The 23,864-nt window shown below is 50.2% G+C and overlaps 1 long non-coding RNA gene across 1 annotated transcript in view; it reads left to right on the forward strand.

The window, feature by feature from the left end:
• Positions 1-943: 943 nt before the first annotated feature.
• LOC138532951 (uncharacterized) overlaps positions 944-23,864 on the forward strand; it is a 113,442-nt gene continuing 90,521 nt past the window's right edge. The window contains exon 1 of the long non-coding RNA XR_011284867.1: positions 944-1,178. This is a non-coding gene — a long non-coding RNA (uncharacterized lncRNA). The remainder of the gene's footprint in view (positions 1,179-23,864) is intronic.

Consider the following 23,864-nt stretch of genomic DNA (forward strand, 5'->3'; position numbering starts at 1 on the left):
TGTCGTGGTGTTATGGCTGAACATGTTTTATGGGCCCTTTTCCCAAAGAAACATTATTGAATTGAATAAAACTGCTCTCACTAGATATTCTTCATAATATTTACTGATTATAAACTGATTTGGGGTTATAATTTTCGGCACATCTGTTGAGTGCAGTACCAGAAGTTGTTACCAGGTGGCGTGCGTAGCCGCTCGCCGGGTATCGAGTGAAGAAGGCTGCGTGGTTGTCGCCCGCAGCTGCTGCTGATACAGGAACCTCCTAGGTAGATAGATGGCAATCCCTTGTTTTAAATGTTGGTCTGGTCGCTACCTATGCTGCTAGAATTATAGCCTTCAGCGAGTCCATGATCGTGGAATAAAATAGTTATTACTAGAGTTCCCAGTAGTCAGCAAGCAGTGCTTGGGGCAGAGTGCAGTACCAACTGTAGTTAACAGGGGTCCCTGTTCAGTTAAGCACGGGAAATAGAAGCCCGAAGGTGCAATACAGAAATTCACAACTAGAAGTCTCTGATGTGTGCTATGTAATAATCGGTGGCGTGGGCCTGGAAGCAGCATTGTTAATTCCAAATATATAATGAGGCAATTAAAATGAGCCACAAAATAAAACGAGTTATTTAATTTGTATTACATAAGCATTATAGGGACAAGACACATAAGGACTGATTCACCGAAGTACTTTTTAATTGCGCAATCCCATAGGAAAACGTTCTGTTATTCAGGCCCATAGTGTCTTATTTTCAGCCATTTGTAAAAGGGTGCGGGGGACAAGTGGGAATCAAAAACGTGAAAGCCTTGAGGAAGAATTTTATGCCATTGACTCACGCCATGGCCCATTATCTCCACGTCCACTGTTCCTCGTCACAGTACTTACCTCATGAGGCCCCTGCCTCCGCCACAGGACCTTCGTTTATTTCTTTTATCCCTATAACCCCTCCCCCTTCATCATGTCACTCAGTTTAATTTTTCCTGGGATTGCTTTTCCTGGCGCAGGGCGCTGGGGAGCAACGTTTGCTGGCCCCCTGGTGGGGATGTGTGGCAGGGCCTCCGGCTCCCTGAGGTGCAGCGATACTGATAGGCTCGGGACCCAGTGGAGTTGGTTGCTTCGCCTCGCTTCGGCGTGGCTATGGCTAGTACAGGGCTTTCCGGCCCAGGTCCTGGAGAAATGAGCCCGCGTGCAGGTAAGGAGTTTTGGGGAGGGGACTCTGCTGAAGCAGGAGTCTGCCGGCTCCTCTGTCAGGTGTGATTCATTGTTGATATGTTTCCTGCTAACGCCGTTCTGCTCGGTTTTGCAGCTCGGGTTCGTCTCCCTCTCTCTCTCCACGTTGCTCCGGAGGCATGGGAGCTCCGCCTCTGGTGCTATAAGTGAGGTTGCTATAGGATTGATGTGGTCCTATTGGTTGTTTTGTTTTCTGGCCTCTATTTAAGGAGTGGAGGCTAGCGGCAGGTTGGCGTTTTTTGTTTTGCATCAGTGTTGAGCGGTCTTGGCATCCTTTGGTAACCTGCATTCTGTGAATACACAATGGGCAAACATTCCTCAAAGGGCAGGCATCTGGTCCTGTCTTCTTCCTCATCCTCTTCCTCTTCTGCTGTGGTCTGCAGAAAGAGAAAGAAGGCGGCTAAGCGTTTTCCCTGTCCAGCAAGGAGTTGAAAAAGCTGCTTAAACATCATGGCAGGAGGTTGGCACATGCACATGAACACAAGCGCAGGCATCTGTCTTCCTCTTCATCTTCTGGTACTGAATCTTCGGCCTCTTCTGGTTCCTCTTCGGCTGATGCGGAAGGGAAGTATCTAGACAGAGAGGGAGTGGGGGAGGTGCTTGCTCAAGTGAGGGATTGCATGGGGTTTTCGGAACTCCTGGTACCGGTGCAGGGGGCCAACCCTTCTATTTGCCAGTATAGGCATACCCCTAGGTTGGGGTTGCCATTGGTTTCTGATATCTGGGATAAAATCCTTCGGTAATGGCATGACCAGGAGAAGATTGCAATGCCCAGCTTCATGTCCAAACTTTATCCATTGAGGGGCCAAACTTTGCTGTCTGATCCAGTTGAAGTCGACGATATCCTTGCCAGCCTGGTGGGTCGCTCCTCTATGTCGGCCGAGGTTGCGGCTGTCCGGGATCCAGTGGACACCGGGTTAATTCCAGCCTTAAGAAAATTCATGCAGGGGCGCATCTGGCTTTTAGGGTGAACGTCTGAATGTCTGGTTCCTACACGGCTGAAACGGTGCTGGATGGTTTCAGGAAATTGAAGAAGGCTGTCAATGAAGGCTCTGAGTGTGCCCCGTTGCTCTCAGACATGCAGAGAAAGGTTGAACTTTTGGCCTATTTGGCTTTTGATGGGGTGCGTGTTTCGGCCATGGCCATGGGGGCTGGTGTGCCTGCCCGGAGGCATGTGCACTTGAGGGACTAAAAAACTGATGCGTCTCAGAAAGCGGCTGCCCTGAAACTTCCTTTCACTGGGTCCAGGCTTTTTGGGGATTGCCTTGAGGATAAGGTGCACAAAGTTATTAGGGCGGACAAACATGCTGACAAACTTTGACGCATGCATCCTTCAATGGCCAAGAAGTCTTCCTCTGGTGCTCGTGCAGTGACCAGCAGGTCTTTCCCTGGATCCTCATCACATTCTTTTCGGAGAGCTAGAGGGGGTCGGTGTCCTCCACGCTCTTCGCTTCCTGGGCCGGCACCTAAACCCTGACAGTTGTACTTGCCGGTAGCCGGGCGGCTCTGGCAGTTTTTTACCAGTATGGGAAAGGTGGTGTCTCGACTCCTGGGTTCTGGACACAGTGCAAAGGGGTTATCAAGTGCATTTCCTGTCTCCTCCTGTCCAGCATTGCATGGTTCGGACTGTGGTTCCCAGGTCTTGGATCAAGAGGTTGGCCATGGACACCGCTCTCTCCGAATTGGTGTTGAAGGCGGCCATTATGCCCGTTCCTCTCCCTGTTCAGGGTCAGGGTTTCTACTTGCAGGTGTTCCTGGTCCCCAAACCTTTGGGATAGTATCGCCTAATTATGGACCTCAAAGCCCCGAACTGCTTCATCCAGAAGGAGCACTTCAAAATGGAAAGTTTACTGAACATTCTTCCAATGTTATTCAAGGGGGATTGGATGTCATCTCTGGATCTCCAGGATGCTTATTACCATGTGGCTCTCCGTCCCTGGCACATGAAGTTCTTCTGCTTTGCGGTGGAATCCCGACATTTTCAGTTCAGAGTGCTCCCGTTCGTACTGCGATCAGCCCCCAGAGGGTTTACCAAGATAGTGGCTCCCTGGGTGGCGCATTTACATCTGCGGGGCATTCAGATTTTTCCCTACTTGGATGATTGGTTGATCAAAGCGTCCTGCCAGCAGACTGTCATGACTCATCTCCAATTGGTCTGCCAGGCATTGCAGGACTTGGGTTTCCTGGTGAACTGGCAGAAGCCTCAACTGGAAGCTTCTCAGGATCTAGTTTTCATTGGTGCACAGGTTTGTATCAGGATGGGGAGGGTGTTCCTGTCCCTGGAAAGGGTCTGTCGCTTGCTGGCTGTTCAGAGCAGGGTTCTCAGGCGGCAGTATGCCTCAGCTCACCTGTTGCTGAAGTTGCAGGGGCACATGTCTTCTTGCGTGTTTCTAGTTTCCTGGGCCTGTCTTCATTTACGTCCCCTGGTGTCTTACCTTCTCTCCCACTGGCTCCCGACGTCTCAAGCATTCAATGCTTTGATTCCAGTGTCCTCAGCGCTGTGGTTCTCCCTGCTGTGGTGGTTGGGGGTTCCAAATCTACAGGCTGGGGTGTCCCTGATCCTTCCTCCTGTGACCACTCTTACTATTGACGCCAGCGAATATTGATTGGGAGGCTACATTGGGGGTCCTCTCTGCTCAAGGGTTGTGGGATCCAGAGGAGAGTCATTGATCATCCAATTGGTGAGAGTTGAGTGCCATTTTCCGGCTTCTGGTAGGCCGGGCGGTTTTGGTCCAGACGGACAATATGACGGCCTTGGCATACATCAACCGCCAAGGGGGCTCCGTCCGCTCCTTGAATGCCCTGGCAGCTCAGATAGGCACATGGGGGGAATCACATCTGGTGTCCCTGGTGGCCTCACATATCAGGGGGGTGGACCATGTTCGAGCGGATCTTCTCAATCGACGGTTTCCCACCTCTGTGGAACTGGTCCTGTCGACCCAGGTCTTTGCGGAGATCTGTGTCAGGTTCGGGACCTCTGTTCTGGACCTGTTTGCATCTCCAGCCTCAGCGAAAGTTCCCCTCTTTTGCTCTCATTTCCAGGCTGAGGGACCTTGGGGGGTGGATGCCCTCTCTGTGCAGTGGCCTCAGGGTCTCCTTTATGCGTTTCCACCTATTCCCCTTCTGCCCCGGGTGGTTGAGCGCATCAGAGTGTCGAGGGTGACTGTATTATTGTTGGCTATGCTCGGGCCCCGCAGGAGTTGGTTCCCCTCTCTGTTGGAGCTTCGGTTCCAGGATCCTTGGCTGGTTCCGAAGTAGCCTTGTCTCCTTCTAAGGGATCTGTGGTTGGGGGTCCGCCAGATGCAATGGGCAGTGTAGCTATTGCGCAGGCAAGGCTGATATTTTAGGGGTTCTCTGGTCCTCTGGTAGAGTCCATAATGAATGCTTTTAGGCCCTCCTCTCTGAAAGGTTACAGCAGGCATTGGAGCCATTTCCGAGACTGGTGTGGGTGGTGTGGGATCCCTCCCCTATGTTCTGGCCTCCCTGCTATCCTTGAATTCCTCTGGGATGGGTTTGACAAGGCCCTGGGGGTTTCCAAGCTTCGCTATCAGTGGTCCTCCTTAAAATTCCTTTTGGGGGACTCTGATGGGCACTTGGATGGGGAGGTGTTGGTGGGAGAGTTGCTTGGGGTTTTTCTTCTTCCCGTCTTTGTACTTATAAGGCGGTTCCACCTTGGGATCTCCCGCTTGTCTTAATGTTCCTTTAAGGGCCTCCTTTTGAGCCCATTTACGAGACTGATATAAAACATCTGATGCTGAAGATTGCCTTTCTTATTGCCATCACTTCTTCCCGTGTGCTTGGGGAGATTGGGGCTCTGTTATGTCACCCTCCTTTCCTGAGGGTTCTGCCGGACTCAGTGGTGTTGAGGTGTGATCCGAAGTTTCTCCCTAAAGTTGTTTCTCGGTTTCACACCTCTCAGGAACTGGTTCTCCCTGCCTTTTTTCAGAATCCGTGAAGGCCAGAGGAAGTGGCTTGGCATAACATTGATGTGCGCCGGGCGGTGTTGGAGCATTTGGCTAGGACTGCCCCTTTCCACCACTCTGATAGTCTTCTGATTACTTTTGGCCCGGCTGCTGCTGGGCGTAAAGTGCCATGCTTCGGCTTGGTGATATGAAACTGAGTGACATGGTGAAGGGGGAGGAGTTATAGGGATAAAAGAAATAAAAGAAGGTCCTGTGTCGGAGGCAGGGGCCTCATGAGGTAAGTACAGCGACGAGGAAGAGCAGGACTAGGATTGATGATGAAGATTACTGGTAAGTAATCAGAGCATTTATCACCAGTACAGTGCACTTTGGTGCCTGTATTTCTTGTATTCAAACGTTTGTTGTTTGTCTCTGATGTTATTAATGAAATGATGGTGTGGTGTTATACTGAACATGTTTTATGGGACCTTTTAATTGAATTGAATGAGACCAGCTCGCACTAATATTCTTTATAATAAGTGACTCGTGGGTGTCATAATTTTCGGCACAGAGGCATCCGCACAACAGTATAGAAGAGTGCAATACCAGAAGTTGTTACCAGGTGGCGTGCATAGCCACTGGCCGGGTATCGAGTTAAGAAGGCTGCGTGGTTGTCGCCCGCAGCTGCTGATACAGGAGCCTCCTAGGTAGATAGATGGCAATCCTTGGCTCTAAATGGTGGTCAGGTCGCTACCTATGCTGCTAGAATTATAGCCTTCAGCGTGTCCATGGACGTGGAATAAAATAGTTATTACTAGAGTTCCCAGTAATCAGCAAGCAGTGCTTGGGCACAGAGTGTGGGAGAGTAAGAGGGAGCATGCGTCACAATAAGTAGGCTCTCTTTGGCACTGGAATTGAGTCAATGTGTATGTTGTCTAGGGATACTTTTTTGTGCATGCACCGGTCTAGCAGTGCACAGTGAAATGCAACAAGAATGTAGTAATGAACACTACTTGTCAGTGTCACATGTTTCCCAAGTACCGGGGGAATGTGTCATGTCACACCGACGTGTGCACGATTGGCTGCCACACGGGCTACGCCCAATATGATGGCCAATTGACATGAGTCTTTACATCACAGGACATGCTTTACCCAGGGCTATCATACAAATTCTGCCAGATGTACCAAGACACATTGGGTTTGGGTGATGCATTACTAGCAAAACAACGGAGGCACAATGACGGACACTCACCTGATGTGTCCTCATAATGCTCCAGGCCTCCCATTCTTTGCACCCACTCTCTTGCCTCCGTGCCTCAATGAGGATGAATTATTTCATGGCCTCTTCATGCAGTGTGAGCTGTTCCTCGTCTGGTGGCTCCCTCCAGTTGCCAGTGCAGAGGTCAGGTTGACACTGAGCTTGTGCTTGGTGCGACGGGTGAGCTCATTCCAGCACTTGATGACCTGTTCTGTTGAGCACATCTCCACCCTTAATAGGTTTATCTGTTCTGTGACACTCAGCTAATGCACCATACGTTGTGCGACTGTACGTGTGCTCCCCACATACAGGCACATGTCACAATGGTGATCGGTCACATAGTCAATCAGGATCTGGAGCTCCTCATCAGAGAAGTTCTTCTTCCTGTGCAGAACAGTGTCCTGTGCCGTGTCATGGGGTTGAGCCTCTCCCTGCTGTGCAGGATGTCCCTTCCTGCCATGAGTTGGAGCTACCCCTGTCTGACTGGAACCACTTTGGCATCCAGGTGCCGGGCCGCCATGTCCTCCTGGGGCTGGTGCAGGTGTGTCACTACCACTTCCCCAACCACATGGGGATGGGGCAGGTGGGCCACCACCACTTCTCTGACCACCTGGGGCTTGGGCAGGTGTGTTACCACCACTTCCTCAACCATCTGGGACATGTGTTTCACCACCATCACCCCCAGCCCAACCCCTTCTGCCCCCTTTCCCTTTTGGGGCTTTTCCAACCATGTCACAGGTGTAACGGATGAATAGGAGGCACACCAATTTATTGTCCTGGGCACTGTGGGTCAGGGAACAGACTACTTGATGTACGACATAGAGGTGTGGTCCAGCAAGGCTCAAATCTATGCCAAATAAGAAAACTAAGCAGTACGGGATACGCATTGGCACCCAATAATGCAAAAAGTGCATATGCGACACCTGGAAAGCTTCCAAAAATTTGAAAAGATGTATGCGATACACAGTGGCACCCAATAATACAAAAAGCGCATATGCGACACCCGTAAAGCTTCTGACAATGAAAAAGGAAGTATGTAATTTGTGTGCCAATCACAAACAGAAAAGGTGCGTACACGACAGACCATGTGCCTCAAAATGGGGGGAAAGAAAAAATGTGTTTATGCGCTGAGGCACAACCCTCCCCAAAAAAGAACAGTACACTACCTGTAGGGAACAGATTGCGTGGGTCCCCCCCAAATACGTGGAAACTACAATACTCTGTCTCGGTTCCTTTGCGTGCACAGCCATTGATGCGTTTACTTGTCCCAATGACGTGTGCTGCGTGGACACGCTGCACGCAGCGCGTGTCACATAACTTACGTACTAAGGGCCTTTACTCTGTTTTCAGCTGCCTTTCAAGCTGCAAACAGAAGACCCACTCTCTTGCCTCCGTGCCTCAAAATCTGCCTCCTCCTGTCCTGTACTGCCTCCAACATTGCCATCTACTGTTGTCTGTCCAGTGTGAGTGCCTACTGCCCACCTGCACTGTGTTGGGGCGCCTGCTTTCCAGCCATTGGCTATGTTCCTGTCTTCGGCCCTGTGTCCACCTCAGCTGCTGGGTTGGATTCCCTCCTTCACATACCACCACCACCACTGCTCCAGAGCCCATATCCAGGACCAGCCTACTCACCCACACCTGCTTCGGGGGTTGCCATGTCCACAACATCAACCTCTGACCAGAGCAGAAAACCCTTGGCAGCAAGGCAGAGGGCTGTCAACTTCACTGCCAAAGAAGTTGTCATCCTGGTGTATAAGGTCCTGGAGAATTATGATGCCCTCTTCAACCCAATGTTGCAACGTGGCAAGGAAGGATGCGTCCAGATCTGGGACTACATAATGGCTGCCTTCAACGTGGAGGGGGTGGCAATCCGATGCTACAAGACCGTCCACAAGCGCTGGGAGGATCTCAAATCCAGGACCCACATAAAGACCGGACAGTTCCTGAAGGCTGGTGCAACTGCAGAGGATCACTGTGCGCTCAGGTGCCGGTTGTCGAACAACAACACACGAGTCCTGGTGAGGTACTACCTGTAGCTGCATGCCCAAGTCTGCACGTTGCAACGACGTCTGGAGTCGGATGGTGAGTAGGCATGTGTTGTACTGCTCTACGGTGCATGTGCTAGCATGTTTGCAGTGACCCCCTTACTTTTGCAGCATATATGTCTCAGGGAAAATCATCTGCATGCAGGCCCCAGACAATGCTCCCCATGTGGGACATCAGACCTGTGCTGATTAGAAATGCACTGTAATTTGCATTGGGTATTGTAGTACATGTTTGCAAACTGTACACATGCAATGTTTGTTATGTCTGAGACGTGCCTGGATGGCAAGTGTGACAGTTGAGGCAGTGTTGACCATGTCATGTGCATGCATGCTGCTCCTGTGGTTGTGGCAACAATAGCAATGTGTGGCTATGCATCACACATGTCTGGAGGTCACACATGCATTTGGATGTTTTGTGTACTCATGTTTGGGCATTGCAGTTAGCGGAACTGTGTTGTGATCGGTTATGATGCTGCATGTGCACTTAGAGTGAGGTGTGTGCATGCCATATGAATGTGCTTGTAGCTATGGCATGCCACATGTGCAGTTGATGCATGTATGTGTTGCATGCGTGCTGGATGGGTTGTGACAGAGGCATGCTGTTTGATGTGATGGTGTGGAGAGGTTTCCAGGCAGGTATCGGCATGGCCATGCTGTGAGCGGTGCAAATACGGTTGGCCACTGGTGGCCATGATTACATTGTGTGTCTTGCCCACAATGTGTCAATGGTGCTGGGACACCACTTCTGTGTTCCCATACTGTACGTGTGTGCCCATCATACATGTTTTCTCCCTGCCCACCCCTGTGCCCATGTGGCATGTCTCCCATGGATGTGCATCAGGTTGCAGTTGGGTCACATTGACCTTCTCCTAGGGTCATGGGAATCATCTCTGTATGTGTCTGTGCTCGGGCCACATTGTGCTGTGTTTACATGTGGATGTGTCATGGAAGTGTTTTTCATTGTGCCTGGGTTGTTGTGTCTGTTTGGATGTGGATTGCCTGTCCATACGTGTGGCTGTGTATGTTGCTGCTTGTTCCATGGACACGTCATGTTTCTCCTAATGTTGTTGATGCCACACCGGCTTAGTTGCAGCACACTGATGTTGCTGTTCTGTGTCCCCTTAACCACAGTTGTTGCAGCTGATGAAGAGCATGGAAGTGGTGCTGTGGACCACGGAAGCGTGGATCACTCCACTAGACATGGGCGCTGGACCCAGCCACTCCCTTGTGACAGCTCATCTTCAGGGAGTGATGTGGCTGAGGTGGTATCTGTACCCTCGGGAGTGGTTGCTGGGGGTAAGTCCAAGGAGGTAGAGGTGGCAGGGGTCTCCTCAGCATCGGTGGGACCGGGTGAGGCATCACAGGGGCCATCCATGACAGAAGACACCCTTGAGTCAACCAGGTTGATGGAGGGGGAGGCGGAGGAGGTGGCTGGTCCAGCCCAGCCCATGGGGGTCAGGTGGGGGTGTCAAGGAAGGAGTGCATGCTGTCATCCTGTCCCAGGGGCATGGGTCTGTGCAGGTGACCGTGGAGGTGCCTGTGCAAAATCCTGTCCCTGGGCTATTGGATACAGGACTGTGCACCTGCTGGGATGCCTCCACCCAGACCAGCATCCACTTGCCGGCTGATGTGCCCATCTGGGATCCGGTGCTGTCCCTGCTGGCCGGGCTTACGAGGCGGACTGCAGTCATTCGTGATGATGGGCAGGCTACTCATTGTCTGCTTGCCCATCATCACAATGAGCTGTACCACATTGTGGCCTTGCAGGCAGCAGGTCTGTTCCCTGCTGGGTTCTGTGGGCTGTTCACTGCTGTAACCACTCCTTGGCCTTCTCCTCTATGCAACGGTCATCCTCCAGGGTGCATTCCAGACCACACACCAGCAGGTCCCTCTGTGCACTAGTCCCACCCACATTTCCCCATCTGGTGTAGATTACATCCCCGCCCAAGGTGGGAGTCACATGTACGGCAGCTGAGGTGGTCACCATGCCTACCCAGGCACCGCCAGGTGCAAAGGCAATCGAGGGTCAGCAGGCACAACGGAGCAGTGCAGGTGGTGTACACCCCGATGATCGTCATCAGGTCAGAGGGCGTACCAATGGAGCATGCACTGGGCACAGTAGCAGCAGGTGGCAATGAGGAAGACGCATTATGTTGCAGGGCAGACCACCCCAATGAGGCAGGTGGAAAGTGTGATGCAGGAGTGCCAAGTGGAAATGATGCACTCAATATCTTCCATGTTCAAGAACTATGAACGGCAGATTGTGGCAGAGAGGCAGCGGGCACGGGAAGCTAGAGTGGGGATGGCCAGGGCTGAGGTTCCGCTGCGTCGGGCAAGGAGGCAGGCTGCCATCCTGGAGGCCACATGCATGGTGGTGCAGCAAGCCGTAGCACAGATGCTGCCTACTATGCAAGCCCTCCAGAAAACTACAGAGGCCCACCTTGATGGAGGAGGACGTGGCGTTCGTCTCATCCCTGGTAGACCGCTTGAGTGAGATTGGAGAGGAGGACTAGCCATCTGCTTTTGTATATAGTTATTTAGGTGTAGGTTTCCTTTTTTAATTTATTATTTGCTCCAGACTTTGCAAACTTTCCTTCTCTGTTTTTCCTGTATATCGTTATTTAGGCATAGGGTTGTTTTGTAATTTCATATTTTTCCCCGGACTGTTTGGACCTTCATTCCCTGTTTTTCTTGCACATATTTTTATTTAATACATCTTTCATTTTGTCCCATTCCACGCTTCACACAGTTCAAGTGTCTGTCTGCAACTTTGATAGTTCACTTTTCAGACAGTGCATCTCTCCATTTCAAGTCATGTGTCCTGTGGCGTGCCTGTGTGTGTGTGATGTTGCTGTAATGGTTGCGGCTGAAGGATGCACATGTGCCTGACATGTGGGGGTCAGTCCATCAGATGACTGGGTCTGCACTGTATGTTTTCGTTTGCATTTACATTAGCAGCATCACTGTGTGTTTGGCATCCGTGTGGTTGGGATGGTGGGGGGTGGGCTCACTGTGGAGGTGTGCCCTGGTCACATTACTTGCACATTTGTTTGTCCTTGCTGCGTTAAACCCGTGTCATGCACACATGCTCACCAGCATGTGCTGTCACACACTGCCTGTTCTTATGTCTTGCTCCATCTCTGCAACTGGAATGCATTTGCAAGCCAATTTGGCTCTTCCTGTGTGGCAGCACACATTTCCTATCTCAGTTAGTCATGCACTCTCTGACTGCCCTCCCTTCACACCATGCGCCTGTCATGTTGTGGTCCCTGACAGGGACTTTGACACCACTTCCACCCAGATCACGTGTGCTCAGGCTCTGATTCGCCTGGTCATTATTTGTAGATCTGGCTGATGTATGAATATGTTTACTCTGTCCTTTGCATGAATTCAGTTGGTGTGCTTTGATGCCTTTGCAATGACCCATAGCCAACAGGCACACACCACCAAATGCCACTTTGCATTGCATTCACTTGTCACATGTTGATTGGGTGGCCACAGTGTTGTTGATGCAATGTAGTGCTGTCTGGCTGGGGGGGCTTCAGATTCCAGTCTGCCAGGGAGCGACCGCGGATTCTCCAGTCCAGGATTGGTCTTCATTGCTTCCTATTGATCATGTTGGTGGTGGACATGTTGGTGGTGTGGTTCGTGGTGGAGGCAGACCACAGAGGTTCAGGTGAGTTGTAATTGTTTATTTGTAAAGCGTTTATACACAAGTGAAGTGCTTCAAGGTGGGAAGGGAACAGTGGAATGCAGAGTCTTTCTTAGGCCTTGAGGTTTCTCAATGATCTAACAGAAAATGACCAGTATACTAGGCCTGACAGCATTACTACTAGTGAAGTGCATGACAGGGAGGAAGGCGAACGGGGGAGGAGAGGGAGAAGACAAACAATCCACAGAGTACCATACTAGGCCAGCGACGTTTCAGTGCAAGGGCAGGACAATGAGTGAGGTGATAGGGGAGGGGAGGAGAAGGTGAAGAACATACAGAAACAAAAACTACTGCACTACGCCAGGCGAAGTAGGCCTAGTGCTTTCTAGGTAATGGAAGTGCACATACAGGAAGAGAAAGGGAGGAGGACGGGAACAAATGTGCACTGTCAGGCAGTGCCCTGGATTAAGTGCAGAGAGGTTACCCTTCTCATGGAACGAATTCCAGAAGTACAGTAATGGTGAGCAGAGTGCAGAGGCCTGGGGGCAAGTGCAAAGACTGGCGGGGGAGACTGGGACCTGTGAAGCTCTGTAGGTGCAGGCGACCAGTAAGCAAAACAGAGCAGAGTTAGGGTAGAGAAGGAGGAGGGAATGGAGAGGAGGTTAGCATGGGAGAGGGAGAGAGAGAGAGAGAGAGAGAGAGAGAGAGAGAGAGAGAGAGGAAGGTCTTAAGGAGTTTCTGGAACTTAAGGAGATCAGGCTCAAGCCATAGAGGGGAAGGGAGGTTGTTCCAGAGGGAAGCACCTACAGAGGATAAATATTTACCCCCAAATCTCTCGTTGGAAAAATGGCTCATCCGCAGAGAGTTGGAAGAGGATGAGCGGAGCGCTCTAGAAGGAGAGTATTTAGGGAGAGATAGTTGTAAATAGTGCAGGCCCTGGCCCTAAAAGCCTTGTGGACTATGCAGAGTGTCTTGAATTTGAGCCTTGCAGCCACAGGGAGCCAGTTGAGGGATTTCAGTGCCAGAGAGATGCAGTCCCTGGGCTTGAGGCCAAGGACAAGTCTCACGGTTCTGTTCATGATGAGTTGTAGAGGTTGGAGAGTAGAAGTAGGAATATTGAGAAAAACACTGTTGCAGTAGTCCAGTCTAGAGAGGACCAGGGCTCTGAAGAAAGTAAGCCTCTGGGGGAAAGTGGAAATAGGTAATATACCTCTGAGGTGGTGCAGCTGGTACTCAGACTTTTTTAGAGATGTCCGAGATGTGAGAGGAGAAGGAGAGAGTAGATTCAAAGATGACCCCCAGATTTCTTGCCTCACTAGAGGGCGCAGGGCCAAGGGAGGTCAGCCAGAGTGGGAACGAGGGAGCAGGGGTCCCAATGAGGACGGTCTCTGTCTTGCTGACATTAAGGCAGAGATCGTTCACAGCACACCAAGACTGAATTGCAGTCAGGCAGTCTGGGATGAGCGAGGAGGAGGCCGAGGGTAGCCTGAAAGAGAGCTGTGTGTCATCCGCATAACACTGAAAGTTGGAGATGAAGGCAGAGATCCTGCGGGCCAGAGGTGCCATGTAGACATTGACGAACTAGGGGGATAGGTTGCAGCCATACATTGAACTGCATGCATGGGAGACTGTCAGGGGCCTGCCTGTTGTGGTGTCGGATGTGAAGGGGGCTAGTGAGTGGTGTCTGGACTTGAGGGGGCTGCCTGGGGTAGTCTCTGAGGTGAAGGAGGCTGGTGGGTGGTGTCTGGACTTGAGGGAGCTGCCTGGGGTAGTGTCAGAGATTCAGGGGGCTGATGGGTGGTGTCTGGACTTGAGGGGGCTGCCTTGCCTGGGTGGTGTCGGAGGTGAAGGGGGCTGCTGGGTGGTGTCTGGACTTGAGGGAGCTGCCTGGGGTAGTGTCAGAGATTCAGGGGGCTGATGGGTGGTGTCTGGACTTGAGGGGGCTGCCTTGCCTGGGTGGTGTCGGAGGTGAAGGGGGCTGCTGGGTGGTGTCTGGACTTGAGGGAGCTGCCTGGGGTAGTGTCAGAGATTAAGGGAGCTGATGGGTGGTGTCTGGACTTGAGGGGGCTGTCTGGGGTGGTGTCAGAGGTGAAGGGGGCTGGTTGGTGGTGTCTGGACTTGAGGGGTTGATGTGCAGTAGGGGTATATGCCTGCAGATTGGGTGTCTAGGGTGTAGTGGGGGTGGACTGGCAGTTTTGCAGGGGTACCTTAACATGTGAGGGAGCGCACCTGATTTTGTTGGGGGTGCTGAATTAGCTTATGAAGGAGCCCATCCATTTTCGTTGGGGGGTGTGGCCTCAACTTACGAGGAGGCTCTTGCATTTTCACAGGGGTGCCACAGTAGATTACAAGGGAACCCACGCATTTTCGTTGGGGTGCCATCTTAGATTATGAGGGAGCCTGTGCATTTTTGCTGGGGGTGCGGCTTCAACGTACACGGATGCTCTCAGGTTTTCGCAGGGGTGCCACTTTAACTTACGAGGAGGCCCACAGGTTTTCGTGCGGGGGTGAGGCCTTGATTTACGAGGTGGCTCTCACATTTTCGTAGGGGTGCCGCCTTGGCTTATGAGGGAGCCCGCGCACTTTCGTTGGTGGGTGCGGCCTCCACATACGAGGTGGCTCTCACATTTTCGCAGAGGTGCCGCCTTAGCTTACGAGGTAGCTCTCACCTTTTCGTAGAGGTGCTGCATGCTTATGAGGGTGGCCTGTGCATTTTCGCAGTGGTGCCTGATGGTGGCTCAGAGGTTGGCACTTGGGTTGGGGTATAGCTTGGGTTTTGGTTTGCGTGTGGGCGTGTTGTGGGCATTCCTTGCGTAGCTCCATTCCCTTTGCGTGTCTGCTGGAATTGTGCATTTGGATCCATGAATACGCTGAGCATGCACATTTACTTAATCGCGCAAGCTCGTGCTATATCCTCTGCGCGAATTTCCATGAATTGGCCAAGAGTCGTTAACAGGTGGCTGCTGCAGCCATCAATCGGGTATCAAGTGAAGAATGTCCAGTGTGGAAGCACGCAGCTCTTCAACAAGCAGTACTCTGGCTACCTGTAAACGATACCTCCATCCGTGAACGAATATGTAATTCATCTAATTGTTGCAAGGATCCCTAGATAATTGGGCACAGTGACTTCATTATTTATACATATTTTAAGGCATTCTTAGGGTCATTTATCACCAGTACAGTGCACTTTGGTGCCTGTATTCCTTGTATTCAAACGTTTGATTAAAATGATGGTTTGGTGTTATGGCTGAACATGTTTTATGGGCCTTTTTCCCCAAAAAAATGTTTTGTAATTGAATTGAATGAGACCAGCTGGCACTAAATATTCATTATAATAGTTTCATATTCTAAAGGGAGTTGGGGTCATAATTTTCGCACTGAAGCATCCGAACAACAGTTTAGAAGAGTGCAGTACCAGAAGTTGCTACCAGGTGGCGTGCGTAGCCACTGAGGCAGAGTGCAGTACCAAATGTAGTTAACAGGGGTCTCCGTGTCGTTAGGCACGGATAATGGAAGCGCCAAGGAGCAATTACAAAATTCACAACTAGAGACCTTTACAGTGTGCTATGTAGCAAGTGGTGGCGTGGGCCTGGAAGCAGCATTGTTGTTTCTAAATCTATAACAAGGCAATTAAAATGAGTCACAAAATAAAACCATTTCTTTAATTTTTACTACACAAACGTTACAGGGACAAGACACATAGGGACAGATTCACAGAAACATTTTTTATAATGGCGCAATCCCATGAGAAATCGTTCTGTGAATCAGGCCCATAGTGGCTTATTTTCAGTCATGTGTAAATGCAGGGAGGGGAGAAAAGGTGGGCATCAAGAGCGTTAAAGACTTGAGGAAGACTTGTACGCCAATGGTTCACGCCACGGCCCATTTACCTTGATTTGTATGGTAAAGAGGAGAGGCGGAACGCAACTTCCGTTCCCACCGCTCCTTTCCTCTCCGCCAAACAAATACTCCCAGCATTTGCACGGCATGCATTTTTCTGCAGGCGCAAATGCTGTGGATCCCTGTGGGGTGCTCCACCTTTAGGTGCCAGTAAAAAGCAGATGGACCCCTTAGCAAGTACGGGGGGCTGCGGGGCCCGGGCTCCCCCGGCAGATTGAAGTCGGGGCTGAGCCCCCCCCCGGGCCGGAGAGAAGAGACGCAGTATGGATGGCCCTTTGTTCCATCCATACTGTGTCTCTCTCTGGTGGCCCGGGTAAAAGCCAGGGAAAAATGATTAGAAATTGTGGGACAGATTTCTAAAAATCGTTTTGGGTTGGGTATACTTCTACATATGTGCACCGGGGTGCACAGATGTAGAGGTACACCCAACCCAAAACGATTTTTAGAACTGGACGCATAGATGCAAAACAAGTCTGTCCCTCAATTTCTAAAAATCGTTTTGGGTTTGGTGTATTTGTACATCTGTGCACCCCTGTTGCCAAGAGGGGTGTACAGATGTAGAGGTACACCCAACCCAAAACGATTTTTAGAAATGGAGGCACAGATGCAAAACAAGTCTGTCCCTCACTTTCTAAAAATCGTTTTGGGTTTGGTGTATTTGTACATCTGTTCACCCCTCTTAGTAAGAGGGGTGAACAGATGTAGAGGTACATCCAACCCAGAATGATTTTTAGAAATAGAGGTACAGATGCAAAGCGAGGGAGGGGGCAGGGAGAGGGCAAATGAGACTATTTACATGTCTCTGAGTGTGCACGTGGTGGGGGTGAATGCTATGGCGGAGGCGTATGAGCCAGCACTTTCTACTAGAGCTGGCATATTTGAAATGGGGCAGTGCTGGTACTCCTCAGTTAGCTCGCTATACTCTTGATGGGATAGTACTGCTGTAACAGGGCTTCTATAATTATTGAATCTTCTCAGCGATAATACTATGCTTTTGTTGAGGCAATGCTAGTTCATCTTAGTGGGGCTGCTATACTTTTGATGGGACAACATCAGCACTTCTCAATTGAGCTGCTACACTCTTATTGACAAGGCCCCAGCACTTCTCAACAGATGTATTTCTTTTTATTTTAATTGGTTATTTATAATGCGTGTACTACCCAGAGGTTTCTAAGGGCGGACTGATGGATCGAACCTGTGTTGCGCGGACTGAGGGAGCGAACCTGTGTTGCGCAGACCGAGGGCTCGAACCTGTGTTGCTCTGTGTCGTCTTACTTCAAAGGCGAGCACGTTGCCCCTGAGCTATCCTTCCGTTACTCTAAAGATCTGAAGTACATTTAATGATACAGAACCAGAACTATTGAGCAAGTCTGTCATCATCAGAATAACTCAACACTGTCGTGGTTATACAAGAGCTCATATATTTAGAGGGATGGAATTACTCAGAATGTAGCAGCACTATTCAATAACCCAAAGTTCTTAAGCAAAGTTAATGTGAAAATACTACACTTCTCACCATTGGGACAGTACTGCCACTTCTCACAGAGGCTTCTACACCTTTTATGGGGCAGCACTGATCCAGCCTACTGCTCACATGCTCAGAATTGTCATTTCTCAGCAGGACTGCAACACTATACCATTGTGTTCTGTATGTTGAGTGCTTCTTCACCACGAATGTGTATTCATGGCTCTCTCCCAGTGTCTAAATAGTAGATCTGTCTACATTCAATTGGCAACAGGCATGTCTGGAGCTGCCTGCTGTCCATAAGCTGCCGCTCAGGATGTTGGGTGCCGTGATGGGGCAAGGGATAGAAGGCTTGAGCCTGTCGGATAGCAGAATCAGCAGGGTCTTAAAACCTGCTCACTCCTTCTGGAGGGGGCATGGGGCAAAATGAGCCTGATCCCACATACAGGGGGCTGTTACCCCTTTATCTCTCCTAAATGAAAGAATGAGCTCTCTCAGACACAAATTATCACCCCTGCACACACGTTGAATGAATATGGTATGGATATATAGATCGAGAAAACTGGAGTGACAATTCAGAGTGTTTTAACGGAAATATAATTGTCTTCCCAGATGGGAGATTGACTCCATTAATATACATGGGTTCACTGAGATGACCAAGAGTGAAACTGTACATTCAGTTGTGAGATTACCAGCAACGGTTGATACTATGCTCCAAGGAGTGAGGTGCCCACTCAATATATCACACTGTTTATAGGTGTGAGACCCATCCTGAATGCTTGCCCAAAGAGCCTTGGCCAGGGTTTCACACTGAAGAAGTGAGCATGTGATCCGGGCTCTGCAGCCCACACACTCGCAGGGGATTCCCATGCACCCACTTGCGAGATTTGCACCAAATTAGTGAGATTGTGCTCCAAGGTAGGAGGCACACGCACATTCTTTGCTCTGACGTTTGACACACTCACAGGATGGGACGACATTTCGTTCTCCCATCCTAGTTGTGTTGCTCTGCCTTTTGAGGGCTACTACAGCCTGGATGATTATAGAGGGGTGGAGTAGAGGCAATGATGGCCTACTGGAATGCAACTCGAAGGCTTAAATCTCCTTCTTACTTGACTTTAGTATATGCAGTACATGCTAGCCAATGTTTCCACTGTTCTGCGCGCGCCACCACCCCGTTTCACCAAGTTGACGACTACATGCAAATTTGTGGTCCTATAACTGCCAGTGATGTCACTTCCTGTTTTTGCCCCCCCCCCCTGTACTCCCCACGGGAAATGTATAAGTCGGCTCCCCTGTTAGCAATCCATTTGAAACACAGCCTGCCATGCGTACCTGGCAGTTTATTCCATTTGCACGGCAAATGTTTTGTGGACATTTTTCCCAAATAAATATTCTTTTAATTGAATACTTTAAAACCAACTCTACACTATATTAATTAATAAAAAGTGCCTAATAGAAAGTCACTTGTAGGTCAGATCACTTTCTGAACAGAGGCAGCCGTACAGCATTTTACAATAATGCAGTACACTGAGTCGTTAACAGGGGGCGTCTGTAGCCATCAGTCGCTTATCAAGTGAAGAATGTCCCGTGTTGAAGCCCGCAGCTCTTCACCAAGTAGTACCCCATCTACTTGTATACGAACATACTTCTATCCGCGTAAGCAAATGTAATTCATCTAATTGTTACACGGAAGCCGTAGACAATGGAGCACAGTGGCTTGAGGATGTATACACATTGGAAGGTTTTCTTAGGGTCCTTTATCACCAGTACTGTGCACTTTGGTGCCTGTATTTCTTTTAGTCAAACGTTTGTTTGTCGTCTCTAATGTTAGGAATGAAATGGTGGTGTGTTGTTATGGCTAAACATGTTTTTTAATTGAATTGAATGAGATCAGCTCGCACTAATATTCTTTATAATAGTTACATGTTCTAAAGTGAATTGGAGGTTGTAATTTTCGGCAGGAGGCATCCGCACAACTATTTAGAAGAGTGCAGTACCAGAAGTTGTTACCAGGTGGCGTGCGTAGCCACTGACCGCGTTTCGAGGTAAGAAGTTGCAGTGTTCAGATCTCTGATTGGCAGAGAGGACTTGCAGCAACAGAAGGCAGAGGCTGCAGTGACAGCAAAAGCCGACCAGTAATTGGTGCTGTTTGAACTAGTCTGCGCTGTTCCTTTAAACCAGCCTGGGGACGCTGCGTTAAGCGGAAGGGCTCCACCCCCCACTTCAACTAAAAGTTCTTGTGGGACCACGAAGCGGGCACAAAGTGGTCCAAAGTGGTGTAGCAGTCTGCAGTCCGCAGGTGAGCAGTTCAGACCACGACAGCAAGCGCTGCTATTATAACATTCAGTCGCTGTCAGACATTTGCTTGAACTGATTCCCTCACACCCCGCTGACTCTGTGAAGTTAATCTGTTGGTCACACTGATTGACAGCTTTACAGATCAAGTGTCTGTTACCCGCATTCACGATACATATGATACTTCTTGAAGGTTATTGAGGTGCGGGTGACAAAATAGTTAGCAAAAATAGCACAGCATGCACGCAACCTAGTCGTGGAGACTGTGGGGCGTAAGTCCTTTGATCCACGAGGCAACGACTGGAATACCTACACCTCGGGAAGGCTGTGCGAGATTGAGACGTTGCTGCTGCGTACCTTTAGGAATGGCGACCACTCAGGCAGAGTCCCGACATCAGAGACTTCCTGGGAGGAGAACAGCATGGTATTAGCCATCTCGACCCCCATGGCTGCTTCGTCCCTCGTCAGTTGTCCCATAGATGTGAGGGTCGAAATCAAAGCTAAAACAGATTAATATTATAACATTCTGGAAAGCCACACCGACCAATTACCAGAACCACAATTCACTATCGAAATGGTTTACGCAGGTACACCAACTGAGGACCTAAGAGGGATAGAAGAGTACACAAATATTATTTCTAAATCTATAACAAGGCAATTAAAATGAGTCACAAAATAAAAAGATTTATTTAATTTGTATTACACAAACATTAAAGGGACAAGACAGATAGGGACTGATTCACTGAAGCGTTTTTTAAGGGCGCAATCCCATAGGAAAACTTTCTGTGAATCAGGCCCTTAGTGGCTTATTTTCAGTCATTAGTAAAAGGGGACGGGGGGCCGGTGGGAATCAAAAATGTGACAGCCTTGAGGAAGACTTTTACGCCATTGATTCACACCATGGCCCATTACCTCCATGTTCACTCTTCCTCATCACAGTACTTACCTCATGAGGCCCCTGCCTTCGACACAGGACCTTCTTTTATATCTTTTATTTCCTATAACTCCCTTAACCCACGTCATCCAGTTAAATTGGGGAGCTACAGTTGCTGGCCCCCTGATTTGGTGTGTGGCGGAGCCTTGGTTCCCTCCAGGTGCAGCATGCTCCCGGGCCCCCTGCGGGGTTTGGGTCCTGGTTGAGCAGGAAGCCTCTCCCGGTTTTTTGCCTGGCCCAAGGCCGGCACGAGGCATCGCTGCCCGGGTCCTGCAGGGCCCGGGACTATGGTAAGGAGATGGGGAAGTGTTGGAACCATGTATGCCCCGGGGGGGCTTAGTGGGTAGTATTGCACGCCTCTTTATTCCCAGTGTTTCTTGATCAGCGTTCCATTTTTTATACGGCGTTGCAAATTGTTTTCAGAGCCTTTCCAGAGGAGGTTTGGCTCCGCTTCCAGAGGGGAGGGGAAGTTTCTTGTTCATGTTTCTCAGATGGAATTGAGGGAAACGCAGAATCTAACAACCTGTTCCATGGGGATAGATTGTTTGTTCTCCCCTATTGGTGGTTTTCTCCTGGCCGGCACAGCAAGTGGAGTGCCCTTTTGTTGTTACTGCACACCATGGGAAAGCGCTCTGCTAAACTCAGGCACCTTGCCCTGTCCTCTTCCTCGCCTTCCTCATCACCTGACCTTCGCAGAAGGAAAAAGAAGAAATCAAGGCACTTTTCCTTATCCAGAAAAGACTTAAAGAAGTTGCTAAGGCATCATGGCCATACAAATGGTCACAAGCTCCGGCGTTGGTCATTATCATCCTCATCTTTTCGCGTAGAGTCCTCCTCTGCCGCTTCCTGTTCTTCATCAGCTGATGCAGAAGGGAAATATCTAGGAAGAGATGGAGGAAGTACTTGCTGAAGTTTGGGACTGCATGGGTTTTTTGGAGACTGTGGTACCAGTGGAGAGGGCTGCGCCCACTCTTCGCCAGTATAAGCATACCCCCAGGATGGGGTTGTCTTTGTTTTCTGGTATCTGGGCTAAGATCCTCTGTGAATGGCATGACCCGGAGAAGATTGCCATGCCCCTCTTTATGGCCAAACTCTACCCATTGAAAGGTGTGAGACATTGCTCTCAAATTCAATTGAGGTTGATGATATCCTCGCCAGTCTGGTGGGTCGCTCCTCTATGTCAGCCGATGATGCAGCTGTCCGGGACCTTGTGGATTGTAGGGTTGATTCCAGCTTCAAGAAGGTTCATGCTGATGCACATCTGGCCCTCAGGGTCAATATCTACCGCTCCTACACAGCAGAAACTGTGCTTAATGGTTTCAGGAAATTGAAAAATGCCGTGGATGGGGTTTCTGATTGTGCCCCTTCGCTATCAGAGATGCAGAGACAGATTGAACTTTTGTCTGATCTTGTATTTGATGGAGTGCATGGCTTGGCCACGAGCATGGGGGCTGGTGTGTCGGCCCAGAGACATGTGCATCTGCGGGATTGAAAAACAGAAGGCCCTTTGAGGTGTGCTGGGCTAAAACCTCCTTTTGATGGGTCCAAACTTTTGGTGATTCACTTGAGGATAAAGTGCATAAAGTATTTCGGGCTGACCAGCACGCTGACAAATTGAGGCGCATGCCTACCTTGACGACCAATAAGTCTTCCTCTGGTGTGGGTGCAGTGCCCGGAAGGTCTTTCCCTGGCTCCTCCTCTCAGTCTTTTCAGAGATCGAGGGGGATTGGGGTCCTCCACGCTCTTCATGTCCTGGTCTGGTACTGAAATCTTGATGGTTTGGAAAGGCTGGTGGGTGGGAGTCTCTGGCTGTTTTTTCCGATATATGGGACTGGTGGTGCTCGGATTCCTGGGTTCTGGACACCATTCGGAGGGGTTATCAAATGAACTTCCTGTCTCCACCTGTCCAGGTTTGCATGGTTCGGACTGTTGTACCCAGGGCTCCGATCAAGAGGTTGGCTATGGAAACTGCTCTCTCCAAGTTGTTGCTGAAGAAACCCTTCTTGCCCATTCCATTCCCGTATCAGGGTCAGGATTTCTACTCGCAGGTGTGGTGTTCCTGGTCCCCAAACTTTCAGGGAAGTGTCGTCCAATTTTGGACCTCAAGGCCCTGAACTGCTTCGTCCATAAGGAACACTTCAAAATGGAGACTTTGCAGAACATTCTCCCAATGTTGTACAGGGGGACTGGGTGGCATTTCTGGATCTCCAGTATGCTTATTACCACGTGGCGATGCGCTCCTATCATTTAAAGTTCTTCCGTTTTGCAGTGGGATCCCAGCATTTTCTGTTCCGAGTGCTCCTGTTCAGGCTGTGCTCAGACCCCAGAGTGCTCACCAGGCTGGTGGCTCCCATGGTGGTGCATTTTCACGAGGGGCATTCAGATTTTTCCCTACCTGGATGATTCGTTGGTCAAGGCGGCCCTCAGGTGGACAGTCCTGACTCATCTCCAGTTGGTCTGCCAGGCATTGTGGGACTGGGGGTATATGGTGAACTGGCAGAAGTCTCAGCTGGAGCCCTCTCAGAATCTAGTTTTTATCGGGGCTCAGATTTGCACCAGGATGGGAAGGGTTTTTCTGTCCCAGGAGAGGGTCCGTCGCTTGATGTCTGTTCTGGGCAGGATTCTCAGGAGGCAGTTTGTCTCGGCTCACCTATTGCTCAAACTGCAGGGGCACATGGCATCTTGCGTGTTTCTGGTTCCTTGAGCGCATCTTCATTTACGCCCTCTGGTGTCTTATCTTCTTTCCCACTGGCTCCCACCATCTCAAGCTTACGAGGCTTTGATCCCGGTGTCCCCAGCTCTGGGGGTCTTCCTGCTGTGGTGGTTGAGGGTTCCAAGTCTCCGGGTTGGGGTGTCCTTGGTCCTTCCTCCTGTGACCACTCTTACTACAGACGCCAGTGGAAGAAGTTGGGGGCAACATTGGGGGTTCTTTCAGCCATGGGGCTATGGGCTTCGGAGGAGAGCTGTCGATCATCCAGTTGGAGGGAGTTGTGTGCCATTCTCCGGGCTGTGGTTTACTTCAAGGTGTTTCTGGAAGGCCGGGTGGTTTTGGTCCGAACTGACAATACAACGGCCTTGGCATATGTCAACCAGAAGGGGGCTTGCAGCTGCTCCTTAAATTCTCTGGCGGCTCAGATTGGTTCTTGGGGGGAGTCGCATCTGTGTCCCTGGTGGCCTCTCATGTCAGGGGGGTG

This window comes from Ambystoma mexicanum, chromosome 1q, assembly GCF_040938575.1.
Source record: "Ambystoma mexicanum isolate Mex_15411 chromosome 1q, UKY_AmexF1_1, whole genome shotgun sequence".
NCBI lineage: Eukaryota > Metazoa > Chordata > Amphibia > Caudata > Ambystomatidae > Ambystoma > Ambystoma mexicanum.